General features: G+C 46.7%; 1 non-coding gene across 1 annotated transcript; it reads right to left on the bottom strand.

Annotated features, from left to right (window-relative positions):
- Positions 1-14,243: 14,243 nt before the first annotated feature.
- On the bottom strand, positions 14,244-14,366 carry LOC132229067 (U6atac minor spliceosomal RNA). Its single transcript, XR_009451634.1, has one exon. It is a non-coding gene; the product is annotated as a U6atac minor spliceosomal RNA (small nuclear RNA).
- Positions 14,367-20,872: the final 6,506 nt, after the last annotated feature.

Here is a 20,872-nt window from a genome sequence, read left to right on the forward strand (position 1 = left end):
GGGTCTTGTGGGACTTGTAGTTCATTCCGGGGTGCTTGTGGCCGGGGCGCTGGTTCTTTTTATTTCTCTACAGCGGTTCTCAACCTGTGGCTCGCGACCCCTTTGGGGGTCCAACGACCCTTTCACAGGGGTCGCCTAAGACCATCGGAAAACACATATATAATTACATATTGTTTTTGTGATTAATCACTATGCTTTAATTATGATCAATTTGTCACAATGTAATTGGGGGTCACCACAACATGAGGAACTGTATTAAAGGGTCGCGGAGTTAGGAAGGTTGAGAACCACTGCAAGACAACCTCCTCCCGTCACCCAGATCCCATCTGCCTTAGTCAGCTATTGATACCCGCGATAGTCAGGTGCTTTTCCAGGACCAGGTGCCTAGCAGAGAAACTCATTTCCTATTCAGGGAGAAACAGGAATACTCTTATGCCCAATGCTATACATGTTCTGCATATTTAAAATCCTGCAACACTGGCCCTACATCACCCTCTCCTGAATAAAACCTCAAGTATGAGGCTCTCTGCCTCATTCCGTTTGGATTTCCCACAACCTTCTTCAGGCTCCCGGTGCCAGGTGCTGTCCTGGAGCTTCACAAACACCTCAAATCCAGGGACGCCTCACCCTTTGAAAGATGAGGAAACATCTTTGTGTTTAGACAGTTTCCAAGATCACACTGGATTGGAGTTTAAGAATTAGTTCAAATTCTTTCCCTATGTTATGCTGTGCTCTGATTTAATTGAGAATCTAAATCAGGGGTCCTCAAACTTTTTAAACAGGGGGCCAGTTCACTGTCCCTCAGACTGTTGGAGGGCCGGACTATAGTTTAAAAAAAAAAACTATGAACAAATTCCTATGCACACTGCACATATCTTATTTTGAAGTAAAAAAACAAAACGGGAACAAATACAATATTTGTATTTGCATGTGGCCCAAGGGCCGTAGTTTGAGGACCCCTGATCTTACCCCTGTAGTAAGTGGAGGCTAAATATGTGTTAAATATATTTCTTTAATAAAATTTTTTTGAAATTGCCCAGCCAGTGTGGCTCAGTGGTTGGGTGCGACCCATGAATCAAGAGGTCACTGGTTGGTTCCTGGTCAGGGCACATGCCTGGGCTGTGGGCTTGACCCCAGGTGGGGAGCATGCGGGAGGCAGTCAATCGATGTTTCTCTCTTGTCAATGTTTCTCTCTATTCCTTTCCCTTCCTCTCTCTCTAAATCAATAAAAAAAAAATGTATTAAAATTTTATTTGCCCTGGCCAGTTTGGCTCAGTGGATTGAGCATTGGCCTGTGGATTGAAAGGTCCCAAGTTCAATTCCGGTCAAGGGCACATGCCTGGATTGCAGGCTTGATCCCCAGCGGGGGGCTTGCAGGAGGCAGCCAATCCATGATTCTCTCTCATCATTGATGTTTCTCTCTCTCTCTCTCTCTCTCTCTCTCCCTTCCTCTCTGAAATCAATAAAAATATATATATTTTAAATGTATTTATTAATTGATTGGTTTGAGAGAGAGAAGCACCAACTTGCCACTCTGCCCTTCCATGCATTCATTGGTTGACTCTTGCATGTGTGCTGACTGGGGATCAAACCCACAAACTTGCTGTATCTGGCCCATGCTCTAACCAACTGAGCTACAAAGCCAGGGCATTATATTTCTAAATTTGTGTTCCACTACATAGAAGTGAAAGTCTTCCCTGGGCTCTTTCCTTCAACCTTTTCTACCTTCATGCTATCAATAAGTACTGTTGATTGTTCTATCTCCAATATATATCCTTATTCCTCCACGACCACCATCCTAATATAAGCCACCAGTGCACTGCAACAGCCATCTGATTGGTCTCCTTATTTGAAAAACTCACCTTCTTTAATCCGCACAGGTGCTCTTTTAATATCATAAACTGGTTCATGTTTATTCTCTTGGTTAAAACTTGACGAATAAAATCCAAACATTCCAAGAACCCTAAGTGACTGGCCCCAGCTGTCTCTCCAGCCTCCTCTTGTACCATCCTCTCCACCTTTCCATTGTGTCCATCCACTCACCTCTTCCTGTTCTTGACTGCCTGGCTTGAGTTGGCCTCAGGGCCTTAGCACTCGCTGTTCCATTTGTGCGGGAAATTCTTTCCATGGCTCTTCTCCAGGATGGCTCTTCATTTTTCAGGTTTCAGCTCAAAGTCGCCTTCTCAGGAACCTTATTTAAAGTAGCTGTTCTCTCCCCTCGCTGTGTATCCCTTCACCCGTTTTACAGTCCTTGGTAGGACGTTTCTGTCTGAAATGATCCTGTTCATTTATTTACTTGTTCATTGCCGTTCTCCCACCACTGGATTGTAAGCCCCATGAGGGCAGGAACCCAGGCTCTCTTGTTCTCTGCTGTATTTCCAGAGCCAAGAACAGAGCCTCGCATACATGAGGCGCTTCATAACTAAAGAGCTAAATAATAAGACTTCAAGGATTACAACAGGCCGCTGCTTTAAAAAAATTAAAGAATATAGTTGACATATAATATTATATTAGTTCAGGTGTACAACAAAGTGATTCAACATTCTTATACTTTATGAAGTAAGTCTAGTAACCATCTGTCACCGAACAACATTAATCATTATAATTGACTGTACTCCCTGTGCTGTACATGACATCACTGTGACTTATTTATGTGATAACTGAAAGTTTGTTCCTCTCAATCCTCTTCACCTTGTTTGCCCTTCCCCCCTCCCCTCTGGCAAGCATCAGTTTATTCTCTGTCTCTGTGAATCTCTGTTTCTGTTTGGCTTGGTCTCCTTGTTTTCTTTTTAGATTCCACATAAGAGTGAAGTCGTACGGTATTTGTCTCTCTGTGTCTGACAAGACGCTGCTGCCTGCAGGGAGAACACTAGAGCGGGTAGCTTGCTCTCCTGACGCTTGCAAACTCTTGTTTTACCATTAACGGGGTCCAGGCCCAGATCCCCCACCAAGAGAGCTAGGCTTTCCTTCTCTGGGCCTCACCTGCCTCATCAGGTAAACGGGATTGAGCTCATCTCACTCAACTTGAAGAGTTCCATGATTTCAGAGTACAATAAGCAATTCAAGACTAAACGTCAGCCCTGGCCGGTTTGGCTCAGTGGATAGAGCGTCGGCCTGCGGACTGAGGAGTCCCGGGTTCGATTCCAGTCAAGGGCATGTACCTTGGTTGCAGGCACATCCCCAGTGGGGGGTGTGCAGGAGGCGGCTGATTGATGTTTCTAACTCTCTATCCCTCTTCCTTCCTCTCTGTAAAAAATCAATAAAATATATTTTTTTAAAAAAAGACTAAACGTCAAACATGATAAATAAATGGAGTCGAGGTTTTAATTTGTAAAATGGAAATACAGGGCCCCTCTCATTGGGTTGTTGTTAGAAGTCACAATGTGCAGCACTTGCCATGGCATAGACTGGACGCAGTCAATGGCAGCTACTACCATCCTCCTGGGCCAGTGACGGCGAACCTTCTGAGCTCGGCGTGTCAGCATTTTGAAAAACCCTAACTTAACGCTGGTGCCGTGTCACATATAGAAATTTTCTGATATTTGCAACCATAGTAAAACAAAGACTTAAATTTTTTATATTTATTTTATATATTTAAATGCCATTTAACAAAGAAAAATCAACCCAAAAAATGAGTTCGCGTGTCACCTCTGACACGCGTGTCATAGGTTCGCTATCACTGTCCTAGACATTAGAATGGCAGCAACCAGAATAATATCAGTTGCATTCACTGGTTGACCAGGGATTGAACCTGCAGCCTTTGCATATGGTGATGATGCTCTAAGCAACTGAATTATCTGGTCAGGGCATGGTTTACTTAATCTTTTAAGTTTTATCAGAGAGCAACCGCACATCTCACAGGTAGAGAACCTACTCATGGCGAACCACCGTGCTCATTAAATATTTATTTAGTGCCTACTGTGTGCCAGGGCTGTGTGCACTCTGAGAAGACATGGGTGCGTATTTCTTCCTCCGGGAGTTTCCTGCCTCCTGCAGGGAGACAGTGAAAACAGCTAGTTCCAGCCGGGAAGGCACTGAGCAGGGCACTGAGCAGGGCGCTGTGCGGGAGAAACGGGAAGGGAGCGCCCGGTTCGGGGATGTTCAGAGAAGGCCTGCTACCTAAGAAACAGCCTTGACTTACAGGGTATGAAGGAGCCAGTTAGGAGCAGAGGGGAAGGGCATCCCAGGCAGAGATACAGAATTGAGGGAAGGAGGGGAACTGCTCCAGTCGCAGGAGAATATAATGGGAAACTTGTGAAGGCTTTAAGCAGGGGAGTGAATTGATTTGTGTTTTTTTACATTCCTCACCAGAGGATATGTGTTTATTGCTTTAGAGAGAGAAGGAATAGAAGAGAGATCGAGACAGGGAGAGAGAGAGAGAGAGAGAGAGAGAGAGAGAGAGAGAGAGAGAGAGAGAGAAACACTGACATATGAGAGAAACATTGATCGGTTGCCCACAACCTTTCGGTGTCCTGGACAACATTCTAACCAACTGAGCCACAGGAGCCAGGGCTCAGATTGTGTGTGAATTGCTCCCTCTCTGGCTGCCCTGTGGAGAATAGGTTAGAAGAGGATGGAGAGAGGCAGCAGGGAGACCAAGTTGGGCGACTCTTCTAATGATCCAGGGGAAGGGTGATCATGGCTTGGACCAGGGCAGGCGCAGAGGGCATGCAGAGAGGTAGAGGAATTTGAGAAAAAAGTTGGAAGCAGTAATTAGTTGCATGGAGTGGGTTTGGAAGAGGGAGGAATCCAGAATCACTCCAAACATGTCAGTTGGGTAGACAGTGAGATCTGTAATCGTTAACAATTTTAGGAGGGCCCTGGCCGGTGTGGCGCAGTGGGTTGAGCATTGACCCATGAACCAGGAGATGACCGTTCGATTCCCAGCCAGGGCACATGCCCATGTTGCAGGCTTTGTCTCCGGTAGAGGGTGTGCAGGAGGCAGCAGACCAATGTTTCTCTCTCACATAGATGTTTTTCTCTCTTGCCCTCCCTCTCTCTTTAAATACAAAAAGAAAAATCAATAAAAAAAAATTAAAGACATTGTTTGGGTAGCTGAATAGAGGAATAAGAATTTTACTTCGTCTGAGATGTCTCCAAGAGGGCAAGAAGGGCCCTGGCTGGTTGTTCAGGGTGGTTAGAGCATCAGCCCTTGGACCTAAGGGTTGAGGGTTCGATTCCCAGTCAAGGGCACGTACCTTATTTGCGGGTTTGGTCCCTGGCCCCGGTGGTGGGAGGCAACCAATTGCTGTATTTCTGTCACCTCAATGTTTCTTTCTCTCTCTAAAGAAAAATGGGAAAAAATATCCTCACTCCTTGGGTGAGGATTAAAAAAAAGGGGGGGCAAGAAGGCAGTTGGGGCTCATCAGAGAGCCCTGACTGCAGATCTAAATTCTGCAGTGTTGGCATCCTCCCTTTAAGACAGAATGAGAGTCCCTGCATCCTCACACCCCACCCAAACTGCTTGGTCGCGTTCACACACAGCTTCTCTGATGCATAGCCACGCCCCTCCTTCATGACCCGCTGTCCTTTCTTGGGCCCCTGCCTCTCTGGCCAATTCTCTCTCCTTTTCAGGACCTTCCTCTTCTACCTGAATTCTTTTTATTTATTTTTTCCTTTCTTCTACCTGAATGCTAAGTATTGGCTGGCATTTTCCAGGGCTCTTCTTTTCACTTTTCACCATAAGTGATGTCTTTCATTCTCAGTGCTGTAAATGCCATTTATATGCCCCAGATTCACATCTCCAGCCCATGCGCTTGTCCTCTGAGCTCCAGATTCCTATGTCCTTCTGTAGAGATGCCCACTCGACATTGCATCATAAACCACGGAATTTATTTCCTCACCCCAAACCATGTCAGTGCACAGCACTACCAAGTCAGGAACCTCCTGATTCCTCCTTCTCCACCCCTCACTTTCTACCCACCAGCAAATCTTTTATTTTTTCCCCATCCTTCCTCAAATACTTCCACTTCTTTTTTTTTTTTTTTAATATATTTTATTGATTTTTTACAGAGAGGAAGAGAGAGAGATAGAGAGTTAGAAACATCAATGAGAGAGAAACATTGATCAGCTGCCTCTTGCACATCCCCCAATGGGGAAGTGCCCGCAACCCAGGTACATGCCCTTGACCGGGATCGAACCTGGGACCTTTCAGTCCGCAGGCCGACGCTCTATCCACTGAGCCAAACCGGTTTCGGCTTCTTTTTTTTTTTTTAAATATATATTTTTATTGATTTCAGAGAGGAAGGGAGAGGGAGAGAGAGATAGAAACATCAATGATGAGAGAATCATTGACTGGTTGCCTCCTGCACACCCCCTACTGGGGATTGAGCCCGAAACCTGGGCGTGTGCCCTTGACTGAAATCGAACCTGGGACCCTTCAGTCTGCAGGCCAAGGCTCTATCCACTGAGCCAAACCGGCTGGGGCAACTTCTACTTCTTTCTATCTCCACTGTCACCACTCAACTCCAGACCACCATCATTCCTCCTCTATATTCCACTGAAGTGTTCGAGCTGTCCCATAAATTCGATCAATTAACTACCCCAAACCTATAGGCTGCGTGCTCTTTTGTTTTAAATTAATCCTCACATGAGTTTATTGATTTTTAGAGAGAGAGAGAGAGAGAGAGAGAGAGAGAGAGGGAGGGAGAGGAAAGAAGAGGGAGAGAAACATTGATGTGAGAAAGAACCATCCATTAATTGCCTCCTGCAGCACCCAGATCAAGGACCACATGGCAGCCTGGGTACCTGCCCTGACCGGAACCCTTCTATGCACAGGACAACGCTGGAACCAGTGAGCCACACCGGCCAGGGCTGGATGCTCTTTATCATATCACTCTCTTCTGTCTGGCTTTCCCCCAATTATTTTTATAAGCTCTTTGGGGAGAGCCCTAGCGGCGAGAGCCTCGCCGGTTTGGCTCAGTGGATAGAGCTTCGGCCTGTGGACTGAAAGGTCCCAGGTTCCATTCTGGTCAAAGGCATATATTGGGTCGTGGGCTCATCCCCAGTGTGGGGCGTGCAGGAGGCAGCCAATCAATGATTCCCTCTTATCATTGATGTTTCTATCTCTCTCTCCCTCTCCCTTCCTCTCTGAAATCAACAAAAATATATTTTAAAAAAATCTTTGGGGAGGGAGCAGTGAATGAGAGGACAGCAAAGTTCCTGCTCTCATGGGGCTTCCATTCCAATCTGATCACTGGGGCCTGTGATCGCTGGATGGGAAAGGAGGCCAGTGCTTTCAGGTCCAAACGACGGCCGGCGGGGCGCTGACGGCGTTGGCCCACGGCTTGCTCCCTGCTCCCCTGGGCGGGACTCAGTTCGCCGCATCTGCAAAATGGGCTGATAACAGGGAGCTCAGCCCCTGGGCCCCGTGGTAGGTGGTGGTTACACTACCCACCCCGCCCCCACCCACCCCCCACCCCGCCCCCACCCACCCCCCACCCCGCCAACTCCCGGCCCGCGGGGCGGGGCTGACCGTCACGTGGCGGGGCGGTGCGCGTCCGAGCGGAATCCAACCGCCGGCCGTTCCGCCCGCCCCGCCCCGCCCCCCGGCGCCCCCGCGCGGCCCCCCGGCGCCCCCACTCGCTTCTGGAAGCCGAGCGTCGGCCCCCGCCGGCCCGGTCTCCGCGGCTCGGAGCGCGGCGCGGGCTCGCTGGGCAGCTGGGTCCCGGCGGGGGGTCCGCGATGGCCGGGGCGGCGGGAGGCGCGGGGGGCGTGGCGGGCGGCGAAGCCGGAGAGCCGGGAGCGGACGGCGAGACCCCGTCCCGGGTCAGTGCCCCGAGGTGAGGGCCGCGCCAGCAGCGGGGCCGGAGCCAGCAGCTCGGTGCCCGGCGCGGAGCGGGCCCGCGGGTCCCGGCCGGGGTTGCAGCCGCAGCGCGGGCACCGCCCGGGGCGGGAGGGTTCGATAACTGAGCTCCTGGGCAACTGCCATGACGCCCCCGCTGCCCCGGGGCCGCCCCGCACCCGGGCGGGCAGGAGCCGTCAGGGGCCGCGGGTCCTGCAGGCGGCGGAGCCGGGATGCGAACCTGGGGCGCTGCGCTCTGGTCCCCAGCGCTGGGCTGGGGAGGAGCGGGGCCGGGCGCGGTGGGCAGGGCTGATGGGTGGATGGAGGGGGCGCCCGGGCGCGCTCCGCCCTGATCCTCGGAGGCCGTGGGAAGCCGTGTGGTCTCCAGGACCCGTCTCCTCCCCTGGGAACGGCCGGACTTGGGAGAACAGAACCGCCCGTAAGTCGTGCGATGCGACTTGGAAAGCGCTTCCAGCGACGTTGTCATAGGCGACGCCTCACGCTGACTCGCCGAGAGGGCGAGCTGATCAGCCGCCGGTTAGGGATGAAGGGGTTCTGTCCTCCAGCGGCTCATGCGCCCCGGGAGCAGGATGGAGCAGCGCCACTGACCAACTCGAAGGCTTTTCGGGACAACTGCCTTGAACGAGCAGAAAGTTCCAAAACACAACCACCCTGTGACCTCATTATCCGAGCTCCTAGCTACCAGTTTAAAACAACACTTTTGCCGGATCTGCTTGCCCCTCCCCAACTACCAACCACCACAGCCCAGCAAACCAGATGACCAGGACACAGCAGTTTTGATGATGGTTATTTTTTTAATGTTCCTCTGTGGTTTGGGCCGGATCAACTGTGAGGAGTCCTTTAGGCAAAGTGGGGAGGTCGTTGGGTGGGGGTGGCGGTGTGTTGATTGAATTCTGAAAATTCCAGCTGAGCGTTTTGGGTTTTCTCAGTAACAGTTATCTTGACGGCATTGGTGGTAAATAATGGCTTGTGTCCTTTCTATTGACAGGACCACCTTCTGGCAGATTCTTGGAAGGATCGTGAGAAGTGTAAGTAGAGATTTTGAAGTATCCGTTAAAGGAACTGAAATTGTTTATTTATAGGGTAATAACCTTAAATTTGGTGGTACCATTTCTGGATGTATAAAGTTCATTGGTAGGTGCCTTTCACATGCCCATTTTTGAGGAGTGTATTCACTAATAAAACAGGCAGAGAGGGTGTGCGGGCACCTTTTCACTAAACAACACTTTTAAAAATATATATATTTTATTGATTTTTTACAGAGAGAAAGGGAGAGGGATAGAGAATTAGAAACATTGAGAGAGAAACATCGATCAGCTGCCTCCTGCACACTCCCCATTGGGGATGCGCCTGCAACCAAGGTACATGCCCTTGACCGGAGTCAAACCTGGGACCCTTGAGTCCGCAGGCGGCCGCTCTAATCCGCTGAGCCAAACCGGATGTTGTTGATCCAGGTTCAGAGCCGACAAATATTTAATGAACACCCACCTAGGCCAGGTGCTTTTGAGTATTGTATTGAGTCCTCGTGACAGCCCACCATGCCTTCGGCTCATTTCAGCTGATCACATTGAAATCAATTAGTGAGCCTTAAAAACGTAGCCTGTACAGCAGGGGAGATACGCATTCGTAAGTCCATTGTTAAGTTAGAGTTCCCCTTCTAGCGGTAATATGGTGCTGTGGGGTGCCAACAGCATCGGTTCCTTTAATATGCTCCTGACATCCCAAAAGGAGGGGTGCGCCCAGCCGGTGTGGTTGAGCATCAACCTGTGAACCAGGAGGTCACGGTTCAATTCCTGGTCAGGGCACAAGCCCAGGTTACAGGCTTGATCCCCAGCACAAGGCGTGCGGGAGGCAGCCAATCAATGATTCTCTCTCATTATTGATGTTTCTCTCTCTCTCTCTCTCTCTCTCTCTCTCTCTCCCTCCCTCCCTCTCCCCCCTCTCCTTCCCTCCCTCCCTTCCTCTCTGAAATATATATATAAACAACATCTTTTTTTAAAACTGGGCTTTGAATTCCATCACCGTGTGACCCTTACACAAGTCATCTTCACAGCTCCTCCCCTGTCCAACGGGGTACTGGTACTTAGCTCAGAGGGTAGTTGTGAAAGTTGAACGAGATGATGCACACAGAGCACTTCCCTCGGAATCTGGCCACACAGAAAGAGCTCAGCCAATGCTGGCTGTTACATTTTTATCAGTCACTGGACATTTCCACATTCATTCCATTGAACTAACTGCAAGAGTTCTTTTCCTGGCCTCCCTGCCCCCAGTTCCACCTGCTCCGGTCTGTCCTCAACTTTACCTAAGTCTGTGCTGCACCCTGAAACACCAAGACGGTGCTGGGCGGACTCTCCAGAACTGTGTCCAGCAGAACCGTGTGTAAAGTCCAAGTCTAGCTGATGCTCCATCTAAGACACATCCCAGACCTGTCCGACCTGTCCCCTCCACTCGGAGGAAGCCATCATTCTTGCCTGCAGTCCTCAGTAGCCTCCCAACTAGTCTCCCTGCGTCCTCTCTTGCCACCCCAAAACCTGCTCATACAGTCGTCCAGCTGGTCTCTAAAATGTGAGTCAAACCACACCATCCCCCTGGCTCCCATGCCTCCTAAAATAAAACTGAATTTCCGGCCCTGATCTGTCAGCTGCCAGCCTCGCCAACTGCATTTGGCATCATTCGCTCCCTCATTGAATTCCAGCCCTGCTGCCCTTCTTCCTGTCGCTGGCACATGCCAAGTTTGTTCTTGCCTGAGGGAATTTACATTTGATTCCTTCTAGACTATTCTTTTCCTAGATATGCTCACGCCTGGCTCCTTCTTGCCATCTAAGTCTTAGTTTAAATGTCATCTCCTCTGAAAGGCCTTTCGTGAGCACCCAAAGTTCATGAAGTCTTCTATCACCCTTTCAAATTTCCTTCATTAAACTTATCCTATATAATACAAGGGTAATATGCAAGTTGACCCTAACAGCAGAACGACTGGGAATGACTAGTCACTATGACACACACTGACCACCAGGGGGGAGACGCTCAATGCAGGAGCTGCCCGCTGGTGGTCAGTGCGCTCCCACAGGGGGAGCTCTGCTCAAACACAAGCCAGGCTGACAGCAGCCAGCACAACGGTGGTGGCGGGAGCCTCTCCCGCCTCTTCAGCAGCGCTAAGGATGTCCAACTGCAGTTTAGGCTTGCTCCCCACTGGCAAGTGGACATCTCCTGAAGGCTCCTGGGCTGCCAGAGGAATGTCTGACTGCCAGTTTAGGCCCGATCCCCCAGGAAGCGGGCCTAAGCCAGCAGGTGGACATCCCCCGAAGGGTCCCAGACTGCGAGAGGGCACAGGCCGAGCTGAGGGACCCCTCCCCAAGTGCACAAATTTTTGTGCACCGGGCCTCTAGTCATGATATAGTATTGTTTGCTTATTTTCTGCCTCTTTCCACTAGAATGAAAGCTCCCTGGACTATCAAAGCTAAAACTTATAGAATGCTTATACTGGTTAGGCATTATTCTAAGTGTTTTAATATATTATCTAATTTGATCCTTATAACAGTTCTAATAGAAGGTGGATACTTTTATTATCCCCACTTTACAGATGAGAAAACTGAGCCAGGTAGGTTAAGTAACTTGCCCAAGGCCACACAGCAAATAAGTGGAGAGCTGGGATTTGAACCCAGGCAGTCCAGCTCCAACATCACACTCTTAATCAAGCAAAAGTAAGAATTCTATTGTAATGGGGCAACCCGTGGAGATGACTACCACGGACTCAAATCAAGATTAAGGAGCCTTTATTAAGCTGGCCAGCGACTACAGTTACAGCACCCTGCCGAAACAAAGGCTGAACTGCAGTGCCGACTACAGGAGTTACATTTTATTATTAGATTCTGTGCAGGCCCAGAGAAAAATGTGTCTTTCAAATTCTGGGCCCCCCAGTATGGAGGAAACTCTCTTTATTTATACTTTTTCCAGTCCTTTGTCTCCCAAACTTGGAATGAGACTTCCAGGCCTTCTGAGAGAGAAGGCCTGTGTGCTGGGAAGGGGCCATGAGACCATATCTCAAGGCCTGGCAACTGTCTGGGTGTCAGCACTGACAACTCTGTCTGGGGCATAGTTTACGGCCTCTCTGGAATGGGAGTAGTCTTATTTTCCTTATCATTTAAGACAGAAGCCATACTATCAGGGTTAAAGTTTCAAACAACAGTTTTTTTTTTAAATATTTTATTGATTTTTTACAGAGAGGAAAGGAAAGGGATAGAGAGTCAGAAACATTGATGAGAGAGAAACATCAATCAGCTGCCTCCTGCACGTACCCTACTGGGCATGTGCCTGCAACCAAGGTACATGCCCTTGACTGGAATCGAACCTGGAACCCTTCAGTCCGCAGGCCGGCACTCTATCCACTGAGCCAAACCAGTCAGGGCCAAACAACAGTTTTTATATAAGATGGATACTTCACTATTTTTCCCACCCCGGTGGCACAGCACCTTGGACATGGCATGGCAGTAAGCAGGCTCTCAATAAAAATTGTGCAGTCACAATAGAAATAGACTCCATTATAAACAAACCCTAGGAATTATCCTTGATCCTGCTCTCTCCCACTCACAAATCCATCTGCAAGTTCTGAGTCAGAACTACTTCGCCACAAAATATATCCCAATATGCCCCCTGTCCTGCATTCTCACTGCCACCATCCTGTCCGGGTCATAACCAGCTTTCTCCTCGACCACCACAGCAGCCTCCCAACGGCTCCCTAAGTCACTGGCCTGGGGCAGCTTCCAGCTGGTGATTAATACCTGCTGAAGCCAGGAACCAGGTGTGTTAGGGCAGAAATGTTGACTTGTGTTGAAGGAAATTTGCTAGCTGACTTATACCCTGGCAATATGTCCATTTATTTCCATTAGTGGTTTGAGTGGGGTCAGACTCATGGCATATGTAAGCCCCCAGGTGGTGGCTCTCCAATTGTGTGTTGAGGTGCTCACAGTTAGAGAACTCACAGGGGTGCTGAGGGGGGTTTTAGAATCTTAGGGGATACCCAGCGTATGTGTGTGCTAGGTTGCCAGGGGCTTAAACAGCAGAAATTAATTTTCTCACAGTTCTGGAGGCTAGAAGTTCAAAATCAAAGTGTTGGCAGGTTATGTTCCTTCTGAGGCCTCTCTCTTTGGCGTCCAGGTGGCCAGCTTCTCACTGTGTCCTTCCATGGTCTTTCCTCTGGGTGCATGCATATTTGCATCCTACTCTCCCCTTCCTATAAGGGCACCGGTCATATTGGATTAGGACCTACCCATATGACCTCATTGACCTTGATTATTTCTTCAATGGCCCTATCTTCAAATACAGTCATAGTCTGAGGTACTGCGGGTTAGGACTTCAACATGTGGATTTGAAGGGGGGACATAATTCAGCTCACAACACAGTGACATCTGTCTGATCCTGCACAGGCTGCTAGCTTGAGGCAGTTTTTGCATTAGCTCGCACTACATTCCTTTTGATAATGTCATATCTTTTTGAAGCTGAGGTTTTGGATGTTCTTGTGGTAAAAAGCAAGTATTGTGTACAAATTAATATGGAATAAGAAATAACAACAGCAGTGTCCTGTGTGATTCCAGGTTCGAGAAGGTGTGTGGTGTCCCAAAGGCATTGTGTTCTTAGGACATAAATACTGTTTCTTTGGGCTTACCCTTTTTAAAAATATTATTATTTTTTTTAAAATATATTTTATTGATTTTTTACAGAGAGGAAGGGAGAAGGAGAGAGAGATAGAAACATCAATGATGAGAATCATTGATTGGCTGCCTCTTGCACGCCCTCTACTGGGGATCAAGCCCACAACCTGGGCATGTGCCCTCTATTGGAATCAAACCTGGAACCCTTCAGTCCCAAGGCTGACACTCTATCCACTGAGCCAAACCAGCTAGGGCTGGACTTACCTTCTTAAAGAACAGACTGTTATTTCTATAGGCCTAGGAGTATCATCAAACAGTTATTGAAACATCAAAGCCAATGTGAATGGAGAAAATTTGGGAACCTTTACTCCAATAAGTTAGTGGATCCCAGAGATCAGAAACACCAGGGGAAATTTTTAATTATACAGGTTTTGTTTCAAGACCCACCCCAGACCTATTGAAAAAACATTTGGAAGTTGATTCTAGGAACCTGGTTCAGTTTTGGGATCCTCTGGTCTAGTTGAACTGCTTATTAAGGCCTACAAGGGATATTTTTTAAAAATTTTGTTTCATTGCTTAAAATATTACAAAGAGTGGTACATATGTCTCTCTTTTTGTTTTCCCCTTGACCTTCCCCCGGCCTCCCCTACCCCCGGCGTCTTGTGTCCATTGGTTATGCTTATATGCATGCATACAAGTCCTTTGGTTGATCTCTTACCCCCCCCAACCCTCCCCGGCCTTCCCGCTGTAGTTTGACAGTCTGTTCGATGCTGCTCTGCCTCTGTATCTATTAAAAACAGTGGTTAGATGCCACGAAGTAGGTGGCAATGCCTTAACCATATGCGTGTTGTTAGGCCCGAGAGCCTCTTCCATCCTTGTCAAGGGGGGTACTAACCTCTCCTTTCATACAACACTACAAGGGATATTTCTTGCCAGAGGTCATATAGGAAGTTAGGTGCTGACCTGGAACTAGAATCCAGATTCTAATGGAATCCATCAGATTGCTTTCCTTTTCATCAGTATTTCTGACACCCACATGTGCAAATGTTGTCATGACCATCTGTTACTTAAGCAGACATGGCTCTGACCTCAAAGATTGATAGTGATTACATGGACAAAATGCAATTGATGTACTGAATACATCTATTGCATTTTTAAAAATTATATCATACAAAATCTGTATGAGGAAAACTATAAAACTTTGATGAAAGATATCAAAGAATTAATTAAACAGAGAGATATTCCATGTTCATGGATAGGAAGACTCAATATTGTCAAGTTGTAATTTCTTCCCAACTTGATCTATATAGATTCAATTCAATCCTAATCAAATTCTCTCAATAAAATTCATCCGTTTAAGCCTTAGCCAGTTTGGCTCAATGAATAAAGCATCAGCCTGCGGCCTGGATTCAATTCCAGTCACGGGCACATGTCCGGGTTTTGGGCTCAATCCTCAGTAGGGGGTGTGCAGGAGGCAGCTGATTCTCTCTCATCATTGATGTTTCTATCTCTCTTTCCCTTTTCTACCTCTCTGAAATTGGTATATATATATATATATATATATATATATATATATATATATATATATATATATTTAAAAAGAGAGATTGCCATTTTGATAGATTGCCAGTTTGATTCTTGGTCAGGGCATATGCCTGCATTGCAGGCTCAACCCTCAATGGGGGGCAGATGGGAGGCAGCTTATTGATGGTTCTCTTTCAGTGATGCTTCTCCCTCTCCCTCTCCTTCTTTCTAAAATCAATACAAATACTTTTTTTTTCTAAAAGGTGAAGACACCAGGAGTTATTTTATTTTATTTTTAAATATATTTTATTGATTTTCTACAGAGGGGAAGGGAGAGAGATAGAGAGCTAGAAACATCGATCAGCTGCCTCCTGCACATCTCCCACTGGGGATGTGCCCGCAACCCAGGTACATGCCCTTGACTGGAATCAAACCCGGGACCCCTCAGTCCGCAGGCCGACGCTCTATCCACTGAGCCAAACCGGTTTCGGCGATACAAATATTTTTTAAAAAATTAAACAAAATTCAATTCCCCACTTTCACTAGGCATCTTTCAAGTACTCAGTAGCCACATGTGGCCAGTGGCTCTGTATTGGACAGTGCATATCTAGAACTTTTCACCATCACAGAATGTCCTATCTAGAGAGTTCAATGCAATGAAGTGTATAAACACAGCACATGGCATGGAGTTCAACATGTGCTGGAGTTCAACACGGACTGGGCATGTGCTGGAGGGTGTGGTAGGGTAGGCTCCATGGAGAAGCTGAACCTTGAGCTGGGCCTTGCTTTAGTTCTTTAAGAAGAAAACCATCCAGACTTCTCCTTGAACCTGCTCTTCCGTTGTTGCTTCTTCTAACTTCAGATTTTTCCTGGAACTCATCAGCTGCAAGGGAAAATTTGGGCCAAAGTTCTGAATCCCCTTGGCTGCCCTTGTAGATTTTCTCTGCACTCCACTGGCTAGGGAAGGAAGAAGAAACAGGGTTGATGTAAAGAGCATCAGGGATCTCTAGAGATGTTTGTGCAATAATTCTCCTGTTTCCATGGCAACTGCTTGACCAGGCCAACACTGTGATGGCTTATACAAGAATTTTCAGTTGTTTATAAAATAGAAAGAAAAGATCAGAGGAATATTTAGGAGGAGTGAATTGAAGATGGATGTGTAATATTATGAGGTAGAAATCATGGGGTCCAAGAACTTCCTTTTTCCCTTCATTTATTTTAAAAAAATATATATTTTATTGATTTTTTACAGTGAGGAAGGGAGAGGGATAGAGAATTAGAAACATCGATGAGAGAGAAACATCGATCAGCTGCCTCTTGCACACCCTCTACTGGGGATGTGCCCGCAACCCAGGTACATGATTCCTTGACTGGAATCGAACCTGGGACCTTTCAGTCCTCAGGTCGATGCTCTATCCACTGAGCCAAACCGGTTAGGCTTCCCTTACTTCATTTAGTCATTCATCCATCCATCTACCCATCTATTTATTTATTCCAAATTTACTGAGCAGCTACTCTGTGCTGAGCACTGTGCTGTGTGCTCTAGGCTGTGGAGAAACAGATGACTGAGAGAGAGACTGCTTTAGGAGCTCACGATCTAGTGGAGACAGAGCCAAGTGCAGAGAGTGATCGTGCAGGGTGATACATGCTTACAGAGGGGAATACAGGTGTCGCATGTTCTGAGAGCATTGAAAGGGAACATGGTACTGGGTCCCGAAGGACGAGTGGGAATTGTTTACCAGGAAACAATGGCCAAGGCATTGAAGACAAAGGGAGCATGAGCCCGGGGAAGAGAAAACATCCAAAGCGTGGTTTAATGAGAAATAGTGGATGTTTTATGGGTTGGAATTGTTGCAAGATGATGTTGGAAGAAGGTGATAATGGAGAAGGAAGCAAGACTGGATGTGAATGCCATGCCAATTTGGAATTTGGAATCTGACCTATAGGTAAGCTGTGTTCTAGAAAGTTTTTAATCAAGAGAATGACAGAGGTAATCTGGACGTTGTTAGGAGGATGCGTTGGAGGGAGAAGGGCTGGAGATCAGGAGACTAGTTTGGAAGTTACCATATAGACTAGGAAAGAGAATCTTTGAGGGCCTGACCCAGCTCAGTGGGGGTGGACAGAAGGGGACAGTTCATGAATGATTCAGAATAGGCAAGACTTGCCCTAATTGGTTTGGCTTAGTGGAGAGAGCGTCGGCCTGCGGACTGAAAGGTCCCAGGTTCGATTCCAGTCAAGGGCATGTACCTTGCTTGCAGGCACATCCCCAGTAGGAGGTGTGCAGGAGGCAGCTGATCGATGTTTCTCTCCCATCAATGTTTCTAACTCTCTATCCCTCTCCTGTCCTCTCTGTAAAAAAATCAATAAAATATATTTTAAAAAAAAGAATAGGCAAGACTTGCATTAGATGGGGGAACTAATAGGAGGGAGGAATATAGGAAGAATTCCTGGTTTCTTAGTTGAGCAACTGAGGGTCAGTGGTCATTTATGGGCCCCCATGGCATGTTTAAGGAGAGGGTGATTGGCCTGGTACAGGGCACATGGAGTTGGAGGAGTCTATAGCACATTGGAGGTGGGACTGTTTCCCTTACCTTTGGGAAAAGTGTGGGCCTGAAGCTTATGGGCCAGATCTGGGCCCAAGATAGAGGTTATTATGTAAAACTTAGAAAGTGGAGGAGGTCATCCAAGAGAGTAGCAGCAATCTAAAAAACACCAATACTTGAGGGATTGGCCAAAATTGTGATGTGGATTAGGAAAGAAGAAATAAAATATTTCTTTTTGCAGATGACATGATGGTCTATATAGAAAATCCCATGGAATTAACACTAGAAAGACTGAAATTTAGTATATACCTATATTGCCCAAAAGCAGTCAAAATGACTGCATTGTGAAAGAATAATATCGGAACACTCTTCACTTATGTTCCTTTGCTTTTCCAATAACTCACTTCTATTCGACATTTCTTTCATGAATTTAGGGCGCAAAAGAAATAAACAACTTATTAGAACAAGTATCACTGCATAAAGATTCGAATAACAAGTACTAGTTTAGCTTATTGAGCAACTGCAACTTATCAAGTATCGACAATTTATCATGTACTTGTATGTTATCATGTGACGGTAATCCAAAAAAAATGAAAACTTATTTCAATACAGAGCCGAACTGGTCATATAAGAAATTTACTCAATTCAATAATAAGAGTTAAAATTTCCCAAGCAGTCAAAATGACTGCTTTTGGGCAATATAGGTATAACACATATATATATATATACCGGAAATGAAGGAGGGGGAGGTAACTACAATTATTAATAAACGCATTTTTATGTTGTACAAAAAGTCACAAAATTCTAAGACATTGTGTCCTTATATATATAATTGTTTTTCTTTTTTTTTAATTAAATCTTTATTGTTCAGATTATTACAGTTGTTCCTCTTTTTTCCCCCATAACTCCCCTCCTCCCAGTTCCCGCCCCACCCTCCGCCCTCACTCCCCACCCACTGTCCTCATCCATAGGTGCACGATTTTTGTCCAGTCTCTTCCCGCATCTCCCACACCCCTTTCCCCCCCAAGAATAGTCAGTCCATTCCCTTTCTATGTCCCTGATTCTATTATGATCACCAGATTATTTGTTCACTTGATTTTTAGATTCACTTGTTGATAAATGCATGTTTGTTGTTCATAATTTGTATCTTTACCTTTTTCTTCTTCTTCCTCTTCTTAAAGGATACCTTTCAGCATTTCATATAATACTGGTTTGGTGGTGATGAACTCCTTTAGCTTTTCCTTATCTGTGAAGCTCTTTATCTGACCTTCCGTTCTGAATGATAGCTTTGCTGGATAAAGTAATCTTGGTTGTAGGTTCTTGGTATTCATCACTTTGAATATTTCTTGCCACTCCCTTCTGGCCTGCAAAGTTTCTGTTGAGAAATCAGCTGACAGTCGTATGGGTATTCCCTTGTAGGTAACTGAGTTTCTTTCTCTTGCTGCTTTTAAGATTCTCTCTTTGTCTTTTGCTCTTGGCATTTTAATTATGATGTGTCTTGGTGTGGTCCTCTTTGGATTCCTTTTGTTTGGGGTTCTCTGCGCTTCCTGGACTTGTAAGTCTATTTCTTTCACCAGGTGGGGGAAGTTTTCTGTCATTATTTCTTCAAATAGGTTTTCAATATCTTGGTCTCTCTCATCTTCTGGCACCCCTATAATTCTGATGTTGGTACGCTTGAAGTTGTCCCAGAGGCTCCTTACACTATCTTCGTATTTTCGGATTCTTTATTCATTTTGCTTTTCTGGTTGGGTGTTTTTTTGCTTCTTCGCATTTCAAATCTTTGCCTTGATTCTTGCGCTCCTCTGGTCTGCTCTTGGGAGTCTGTATAGTATTCGTTATTTCAGTCCGTGTATGCTTAATTTCTAGTTGGTCCTTTATCACAACATTGAGGGTCTCATTAGATTTCTTGAGGGTCTCACTATATTTATCGGTGGCTTCTAGACAGTTCTTAAGAGACCTTAAAAGTGTGGTTCTGAACTCAATATCCTCCATTGACAGTTTTGTCCTGTTTCTTTGTCTCCGCATTTTTTATGCTTTCTTGGTGCACCCCCTAGTGGTCTTTGTGCGCAGTCTTGTTGTAGTTAAGCCTTGATTGTTGTCGGCAATACCGGGGGTGATTTGACCTCCAGGCTAACTGGCTATGAGAGTCCGCTGTGTCTGCAGTGGGAGAGCTTCTGTGCTGGATCTCTAGGGCGGTGCTAATCTAGTGTTTGCCTGAGGCTATCCGGCAAATGGCTCTGTGCAGGGCTTGGGCGGGGCGGGTTCCGGGGATCCACAGGGCGGGCGGAGCAAGCAGTTATGGCTGCTCTCAGTTCTGTCCCTAGGGGCTCTGCCTCACAGAGTCCCAGCAACCGCTGCAAACTTCGGAGAGAAAGCTGCCTTCGAGTTCCGACCGAAGCCAGACAGTCCCGCTTCTCCCGTTTGAGTCTGGGTCCCTAGAGACTCGCCCGGATCTGGAGCTCAGAGTCTGAAACTCCCTCCCGATTGAAAACAACAACCGCGCCCTCCGCCGCCAGCCCGCTCGCGCGCACTCCGCACCTGAGTATTTCACTTCAGCACTGCGCCTCCTCTGAGTCTGGGTATGATATTCTCTTTCCTCCTAGTTGTAGAATTTCCACTCAGCCAGCCTTCCTGTGGTTCTGGATGATGTCCGTTCCGTCTTTTAGTTGTTTTTTGAAGTGGTTGTTCGAGGCAGCAATCTCCGGCGTTAACCTATGCCGCCATCTTGGTTTCCCACATAATTGTTTTTCTAATTGAAATTAAAAAGCAGTCAAAATGACTTCCTTGGGCAATCTAGTGTTAAACAAAAACTCACTAGACCTCATAAATGAGTTTAGTAAGGTTACAGGATACAAGATAAACATACAAAAATCAATTCTATTTCTATATACCATTCATGAGGCTGAAAATTTAAGAACCTTAAAAATAGAAATCACACTTAAAAGTACAACCCTGGCCAGATAGCTCAGGTGGTTAGAGCATCCTCCCGAAATGCCAGTTGTGGGTTCATTCCCAGTCAGGGCACATGCACGAAACAGCCAATGATGCATAAACAAATGGAACAACAAATCGATGTTCTCTCTCTTCCCCCTCTCCCTTCCTCTCTCTAAAATCAATTTTTTTAAAGATATTTTTTATTGATTTTTTACAGAGAGGAAGGGAGAGAGATAGAGAGCTAGAAACATCGATGAGAGAGAAACATCAGCCGAAACCGGTTTGGCTCAGTGGATAGAGCGTCGGCCTGCGGACTGAAAGGTCCCAGGTTCGATTCCGGTCAAGGGCATGTACCTGGGTTGCGGGCACATCCCCAGTGGGGAGTGTGCAGGAGGCAGCTGGTCAATGTTTCTCTCTCA

Source organism: Myotis daubentonii, chromosome 2, assembly GCF_963259705.1.
Source record: "Myotis daubentonii chromosome 2, mMyoDau2.1, whole genome shotgun sequence".
Taxonomy (NCBI): Eukaryota; Metazoa; Chordata; class Mammalia; order Chiroptera; family Vespertilionidae; genus Myotis; species Myotis daubentonii.